This window comes from Echinops telfairi, unplaced genomic scaffold (assembly GCF_000313985.2).
Source record: "Echinops telfairi isolate 266 unplaced genomic scaffold, ASM31398v2 ScPeMD7_7458;HRSCAF=8496, whole genome shotgun sequence".
NCBI lineage: Eukaryota > Metazoa > Chordata > Mammalia > Afrosoricida > Tenrecidae > Echinops > Echinops telfairi.
In genome coordinates this window covers 46,586,547-46,593,642 of record NW_022111358.1, presented here as the reverse complement: position 1 = coordinate 46,593,642, position 7,096 = coordinate 46,586,547, and the positions used below count along the sequence as shown (strand labels likewise).

At 53.5% G+C, this 7,096-nt stretch overlaps 1 protein-coding gene across 1 annotated transcript in view; it reads left to right on the top strand.

Annotated features, from left to right (window-relative positions):
• Positions 1–7,096, top strand: part of QRICH2 (glutamine rich 2) — a 38,273-nt gene that overhangs the window by 10,626 nt on the left and 20,551 nt on the right. The gene's annotated exons all lie outside the window — the stretch shown is intronic.

The following is a 7,096-nucleotide window of genomic DNA, read 5'->3' as shown; positions in this document are numbered from 1 at the left end:
TTTAAGACCCCAGACGCTATATCTTTTGATAGCCGGGCACCATCAGCTTTCTTCACCACATTTGCTTATTCGCATCAAATATCTTATTCGCGGATTCTAATATAAACATTTCTTTGCCCCCACCCCCACCCCCCTACCTCACATTTTAACGTCTCTGGAATTGGGGTGAGTCTCAGAGTCGATGGTGATTTGCCAGTTCACCGGTGGTGGAGTTTTTCCCTTCTGACTGGTACACAAATCTTGGTGCCCCTTTGTGACGCCATCTGGTGGGGCTGGTGGCTCGGTGCCTTCAGGCCGGTTCCGATGTGCGACTGAAGGGGGCATCGCCTGGTCCCGTGTCGTCCCCACGATTGCTCTTAATGTCTGTTATGTGTGAGCCCTTGCTGAGCCTGTGTCCCTCCATCCTGCCGAGGCCTGCGACTTGACCCAGCAGGATGTCCACTTCCAGGGAAAGCTCGCTGCCCGCGTCTTAGACCGTGCGCCTCAGACTTCTCGAGGGGAGGGGGGACAAGTGGCGCGCGCAGGGAGTTCGACAAGAGGGATGACCTTAGGGCAGCGATTCTCAACCTGTGCGTGGTGACCCCTTGGGGAGTCGAACGACCCTTTCACTGGGGTCGCCGTCAGAAAATACATATTTGCAATGGTCTTAGGAACCGAGACCCCGCTCCTCTATCCGTCTCCGGGCGGGTCCGCCCACATGCAGATACGCCCACCTACGAGTACCCGGCGTGAAGACTGTTACCTGTGCTACACCATGCTTCAAGACAAAATTTCATTTATTTGTCATTAGAAATAAACATTTCACAAAACATAATGACATTGTTTTTGTGAAGAATCACGATGCTTCCATTACGTTCAACCTGTAACCACAAGAATACATCCTGCCTATCAGATATTTACATGGCGATCCCTAACAGTAGCAGCGACAGTAATGCTATGGTTGGGGAGGGGGCGGTCACCACAACATGAGGAACTGTGGGAACGGGTGGCGGCATGAGGACGGTTGAGAACCACTGCCTTGGCGGGTGTGGGGTACTGAGAAATTGTCACATAACGTGACTGGCAGAGGGGCAGCCAGCACCCAGAGTCTGAAGAGCTGGGCCCTAACTCAGGTGGTTTAAACAAATACCCCCCACCCTGTCCCCCAACACACAAAGCAGAACAAAAAACACTCACTCAGCGTGCCTTCCACGAAGAGGGGGCGCCTGGAACTTGTCTTGCAGGGTCTCAGACTCGCTTGGTGCACGACACACCCTTCCTTCCTTCCCGTCCGTCCTTCCAGTGGTCATGGAAAGGCCCGGCTTGGGAAGCAGCTCCCGTGTGTTCGAGCTTTCCCGGGGAAATGCAAAGGAAGAGCAGCTTTGTCCCGCTGTGGGAACACACCTAAGGCCGCACCTACGTTTTGTTTAGATGATGTGGTGGGTGACTGGTTCCTCACTGGACTGCGAACCGCAAAGCCAGCAGTTCGAAAACACTGGCAGGGGAGAGAAGAGGCTTTTACCCCCGGGGTTGGGAGTTACCGTCTTGGAAACCCACTGAGGCCTGGTGGGTCGTGCTGAGTCCGTGGACTCCGTGGCAGTGCGTTGGGGGGTTGGGTTTGGTGGATTGATCTTCACCAAAAGGCCGTGAAGCCACCAGAGTGCCTGTGTTTCATGTGTGGGGAGGATGCGAGGATTGGAGGCCAGCGGGTGGTGGAGCCTAACCTCTGGCCTTGTAGTTACGCTACCAGGAGGCAGGATGAGCGGAGGATGGGTCTTGAGTGGATCTCGTTTGTGATAGAAAAGAAATTAAACTAGCGAGGGAGCAAGCCAGAAATGGGGGGAGTTTGATGCCGAGTCTCCCGTGGATCTCCTGGAAGCCTGGAAAACAAGCTGAGGGGACCAGGCCCTTCCCTGCCAGCCGGCACAAAGAGCAGGCGTCCCCTGGGGCTGGCAGAGAACAAGAGGAAGGCCCTCGGCCAGATGGATGGACGCAGCGGCTGCCAGGATGGGCTCGGGCCGAGGATCCACCGAGGGTGGCGCAGGAACGGCAGTGTTTGCTTCTGTGTGCACCGGGTCGCCGTGGGTCGGAACCCACTCCATGGCGGCAGAGCTGGCACCCTGCGCCCAGACTTGCTAGCCTCCTCAGCTTGCCCTTCCCCATCTCCACGTGCCTGCGGCAACGACAGGAGCTCTGCTCAACCTGCATGCCACCCTCCCCACCGCCCGTCTCCAAATGTCCCCACCACCCTTCAGAGACACCCAGGGCCCCTCTCTCTCACACACGCTCTGCCAACCCTCTCTCCCTTCCCCTCACTGACCAGTGGGGGGGGACTGAGGGCACGGGAACTGTGAGAAGCTGGGTCTTTCCTTTCTTCGGGCCTCGTGGGTCCCGACCTCCCAGAGGGTGCTACTTTGCGACCAGACCTCTTCTCTTTGGTCACCAGCCGGTCACCTCCGTTCGTTGAAGCTGCCACACCTCCATTTATGAGCCAGGGCATGTAACTCACCGTGTGTGTGTGTGTGTGTGTGTGTGTGTGTGTGTGTGTGTGTTTTGAAAAGGACACAATGCATATACCACGTCCACAATCTCTACCTGTGGAAGTCAGGGATAGTGATGGCAGTCCTCAAGGTATGCTCCATTCTTACTCTCTCACTCGCCTTTCCCAAATGATCCCACCACCGTTCACCTCAACTCGACGCAAACCTGGCTTCGATACATTCATTTCTTTTTGTGACGGGGAATAGTCCCTGGTGCCGGCGAAGAATACTGAAAGTCCCACGGACTGCCGAAAGGACAAATCTGCTTTGGAAGAAGGATAGCCAGAGTGCTTTTTAGAAGCAAGGAAGAGGCAAGACCTCGTCTTGCAGACTTCGGACATGCAGTCAGGAGAGACCGGTCCTTGGAGAAGGACATCACGCTTGGTCAAGTGGAGGGGCAGAGAAAGAGACAGACCCTTGAGAGGGACAGACGCAGCGACTGCCCCAATGGGTTCAAACACAGCATAGGACCGAGGGTGAGGATGGGGCAGGGCTGGGCAGTATTAAATCATTTTATTGGGGGCTCATACAACGCGTATCACAATCCATCCTTCCATCGTCTCAAGCACATTTGTACATTTCTTGCCATCATCATTTTCCAAACATTTGCTTTCTAATTGAGCCCTTGGTATCAGCTTCTCATTTTTCCCCTCCCTCAGGAACCCTTGATAGTTTATAAATTATTATTACTTTTTCGTGTCTTACACTGACCAACGTCTCCCTTCACCCACTTTTCTGTTGTCCATTGCCCTGGGAATTGTGATTGGTTTCCCCTTTCTCCCCCCACCTTCCTCTTGCCCTCCTGGTATGGCTACTCTCAATATTGTCCTGGATTCCCGTGTTTCTAGCTCCTATCTGTACCCGTGTACATCCTCTGGTCTAGCCAGATTTGTAAGGTAGAATTGGGGTCATGATAGTGGGGGAGAGGATGCATTAAAGAACTAGAGGAAAGTTGTATGTTTCCTCAGTTGCCAGGGTAGCCTGCCCCTAACACATCATCACAGATCTGGTAGGCGCAATTGTACAGCGATAATAAGTAAAGATTATAGTAAAGTCAGAGAGAGCATGAGAGGTAGAAGAGAGATTGAATTAATGGAGTCAGATACATTTCATGGTAGCATGCTCACCTCAGCCCCGCTCGGTGGTCCACGTGGAGAGAGAGAGAGATTTATTACCAACCAAGGCTTATATATCTTTGGGGGGATGTGCAAGCCCCGTAAATACAGGCGAAGACATACGTCACAGGAAGGGGTTGTGCTATAGGTACTACGGTAATGAGAGGGGGGTGATCTAGGGGTATCCACATAATAGGAAGAGGAGGAATTAAGGGTATACATGTGACAAGATGGGCGGACCCTAGATTCAAGACGTTGGCCTAGCCTTGATTGCCCTAGAGCTGGAGACTTTATTTAGCCTAAACTTTCGGGGGAAGCAATCCACTGTCCCTGACAGCAGGGTGTGAGCCCCACCTACTGTGGGAGAAACAATGGTGTCTGGATGGCTGGAGTCTTCAGGGAGAGGACTTGACAATCATTTACCATTAGTTGCAAGCAGTGTCCTAAGTCTAACATATATTTGGGGGAGACAACTTGGGAGAAATCTTTCTGTTTCCCACACTTGGTGGTACACTGCACCCTGACTGGCTCATCTCCTCCCCGAGACCCTTCTGTAAGGGAATGTCCAATTGCCTACAGATGGGCTTTGGGTCTCCACGTCGCACTCCCCCTCCTTCACAAGTATATTATTTTTTTGTTCTTTGATGCCCGATACCTGATCCCATCGACACCTCATGATCACACAGACTGCTGTGCTTCTTCCATGTGGGCTTTGTTGCTTCTCAGCTAGATGGCCACTTGTTTACCTTCAAACCTTTAAGACCCCAGACGCTATATCTTTTGATAGCCGGGCACCATCAGCTTTCTTCACCACATTTGCTTGTGCACCTGCTTTATCTTGAGCGATCGTGTTGGGAAGGTGAGAATCATGGAATGCCAGGTGAATAGGACAAAGTGTTCTTGCATTGAGGGAGCGCTTGAGTGGAGGCCCAATGTGACTGGACATTGATCTGTTCTGTTGTGCATGGGGTCGCTATGGGCTGGAACTGACTCCATGGCACCTGACGACAACAACAACAACAACATTCCATGGCACGGATGGCCCACACCTTGTTCATCCATCCATCTGCTGACAAACACTTCCGTTGCTTCCACGTTTTTCTTTTAATTAAAAGATCATTTTACTGGGGCTCCTACAACGTTTATAACAACCCATGCATCAGTTGTATCAAGGGTGTTTGTGCATATGTTGCCATCATTCTTTTCTAGACATTTACTTTCTATGGAGCCCTTGGCATCAGCTCCATTCTCCACCCCCACCCCCGCCCCTGCCTTCGTGACCCCTTGATAAATGATAAATGATTATTATTCTCATATCTCACACTGACCGCTGTCTCCCTTCCCCCATGGTTTCTGTTGTTTGTCCCCTTAGAGGCGGGTGTGTGGTTATGTGTCGGTCATGGCGATGGGTTCTCTCTTCCTCCCCTCCTCTTTTCACCTCCCCCCTTGTGTCCACTTTTCTATGGAAAGGGCCGCGGTGAATATGGGAGCGGTGGTTTCTGCTTGAGTTCCTACCCCCACACGCTGGCTGTGTGCCGGGATGGGAGTCGTGGGTGCTGGGTGGCTGTGGAGCCCTAGTGGTGCTGCAGGTGAAGAGGGGGACTGCTAACGGAAAGATCAGTGCTGAGAGCCCTCCAGCCACCCCATGGCAGCAAGATGAGACGGGCTGTCTCCGTGAAGACTGCCAGCCTCTGGGACCCTCGGGGGCCAGTTCCCTCTGTCCTTGGGGTCACTCGGAGATGGGGTCAACTGAGTGGCAGTGAGCCTGCTGGGCGTGTGGTCAGCATGTGTGCTGCCCTGTTTGCCACAGCAGCTGCGGGCCATCATGTGTTCCTGGCGGCTCTGGACCAACTCTTCTCCCAAACAATCGGATGGAGCTGTGGTGGCACCTATTGCCGGGCGGCCTTTTCTCGTTTTTCTTTTTTACAGTTTTCATCTTTACTCATTGAGATGAAAGGCAATAAAACAATATAGATTGCGATAAACGTTCAGAGAGAAATAAAAAGTCTCAGAGAATAATAGGGGAGACACCCTCCCTTTTTGACGTTTTATTGGCACATAATTTACATTGCCCTTCAATACATCAGTCGCGCAATCATATGAAGGAGAACTGTCCAATCAATACCACAGGACTAGAGAACATCCCCCCGCCGCCCAGGGTGGCCTTCCGATGGCGCCCTGTCATCACCTTCAGTCCCCATGCCCCACCCCCCACGTCCCCAGCATCATTTTCTGAGCATCCAAGGAGAAGATCCCTCATCCTGGAATCTCAGTGTCTGAGGGCCGTTGCGTTAACAGTTTCAACAGATGGATGGTTTTTCCAGCCCGCAGCGCTTGCCGCTGCACCCTTCCACCCTCAGTGAGGTTGGCTGGAACGGGGTCTTTGGGACTTTGTCATTTCCTGGTTGTCTTTTAAGAAGGACATCACACCGTCACACGTCCCCTGCCGTTTATAAATGTGCAGGCTCTCAGCCATCTGGATACCCAGCCTTCCAGAACGCCCGAGGGTCTCTATGTCTTGCTTAGCTTGGGGGGCGGGGGTGGGTGTGGGTGGGGGGGGATGGGCAGAGGTTGCCTCCTGTAAGGGTTAGATCACCCTCCTTAGCCCGAGTCCTTCCCCCACTCTTCAGGTGACAACTTTTCACACCCAGCTCTCTCCCTTCCCCACCCTTCTCTTGTTCTTCCCCCTGCCTGCCACCCTCAGGCCTCAGAAACATCAACGGTGGCTCCGAAGCGCAAAGGCCCGGGTCCTTTGCCCTCAGCTGATGGGACGCCAAGTGGAGTGCCCACCAAACATCCAAGCACTGATTTTTCGGGCGGGCTCACCCCCGCGAAGACCTACTCAGGAGCCAGTGGCTTGGGATATGGATCCACAGCAGAGCGGGCTGCCAGCCGGGATCGTGGCAGAGTTCCCTCTCTCATAGGGCCCCACCCACCCTCTACTCCCCACTTGGATCGTCGCCGGAGTCGAGATCAATACCAAAGGAGGGACGAGCGGGATGCAGCCCCTGGTCTGGCCCAGCAGGACCTAGCCTTTCCCACAGAGCAGTTTGGTTTGGGACACCCCTATCAGCAAGGCATGGTGTATGTAAGCCCAGACCTCGGGCAGATTCCGTTAGGGCCACAGGGCATGGGTCAGCCTAGATTGGGGTACCCTAGCCCTTTCCCACAGGGTGTGCTCAGCATGGGCCAGCCAGGGGCACTGCCACCACTCATACCTGGTGCTGTTCAGCAAGGACAGGAACCACCTAGGGCAGAGCAGCTTAATGTGGGACCTCTTGGCACGGACGCATATGGTATGGGCCAGTTTGGCATGGATCAGCGTGGATTCATGACACCTTTTATAGATCAGAGTGGGTTGGTATCATCTGGTTTTGTACAACCTGGCATAGGGCAACATGGCTTGGTGCAGCCTGGGGTAGACCAGAGAGGCTTGGTGCAGCCTGGAATAGACCAGAGTAC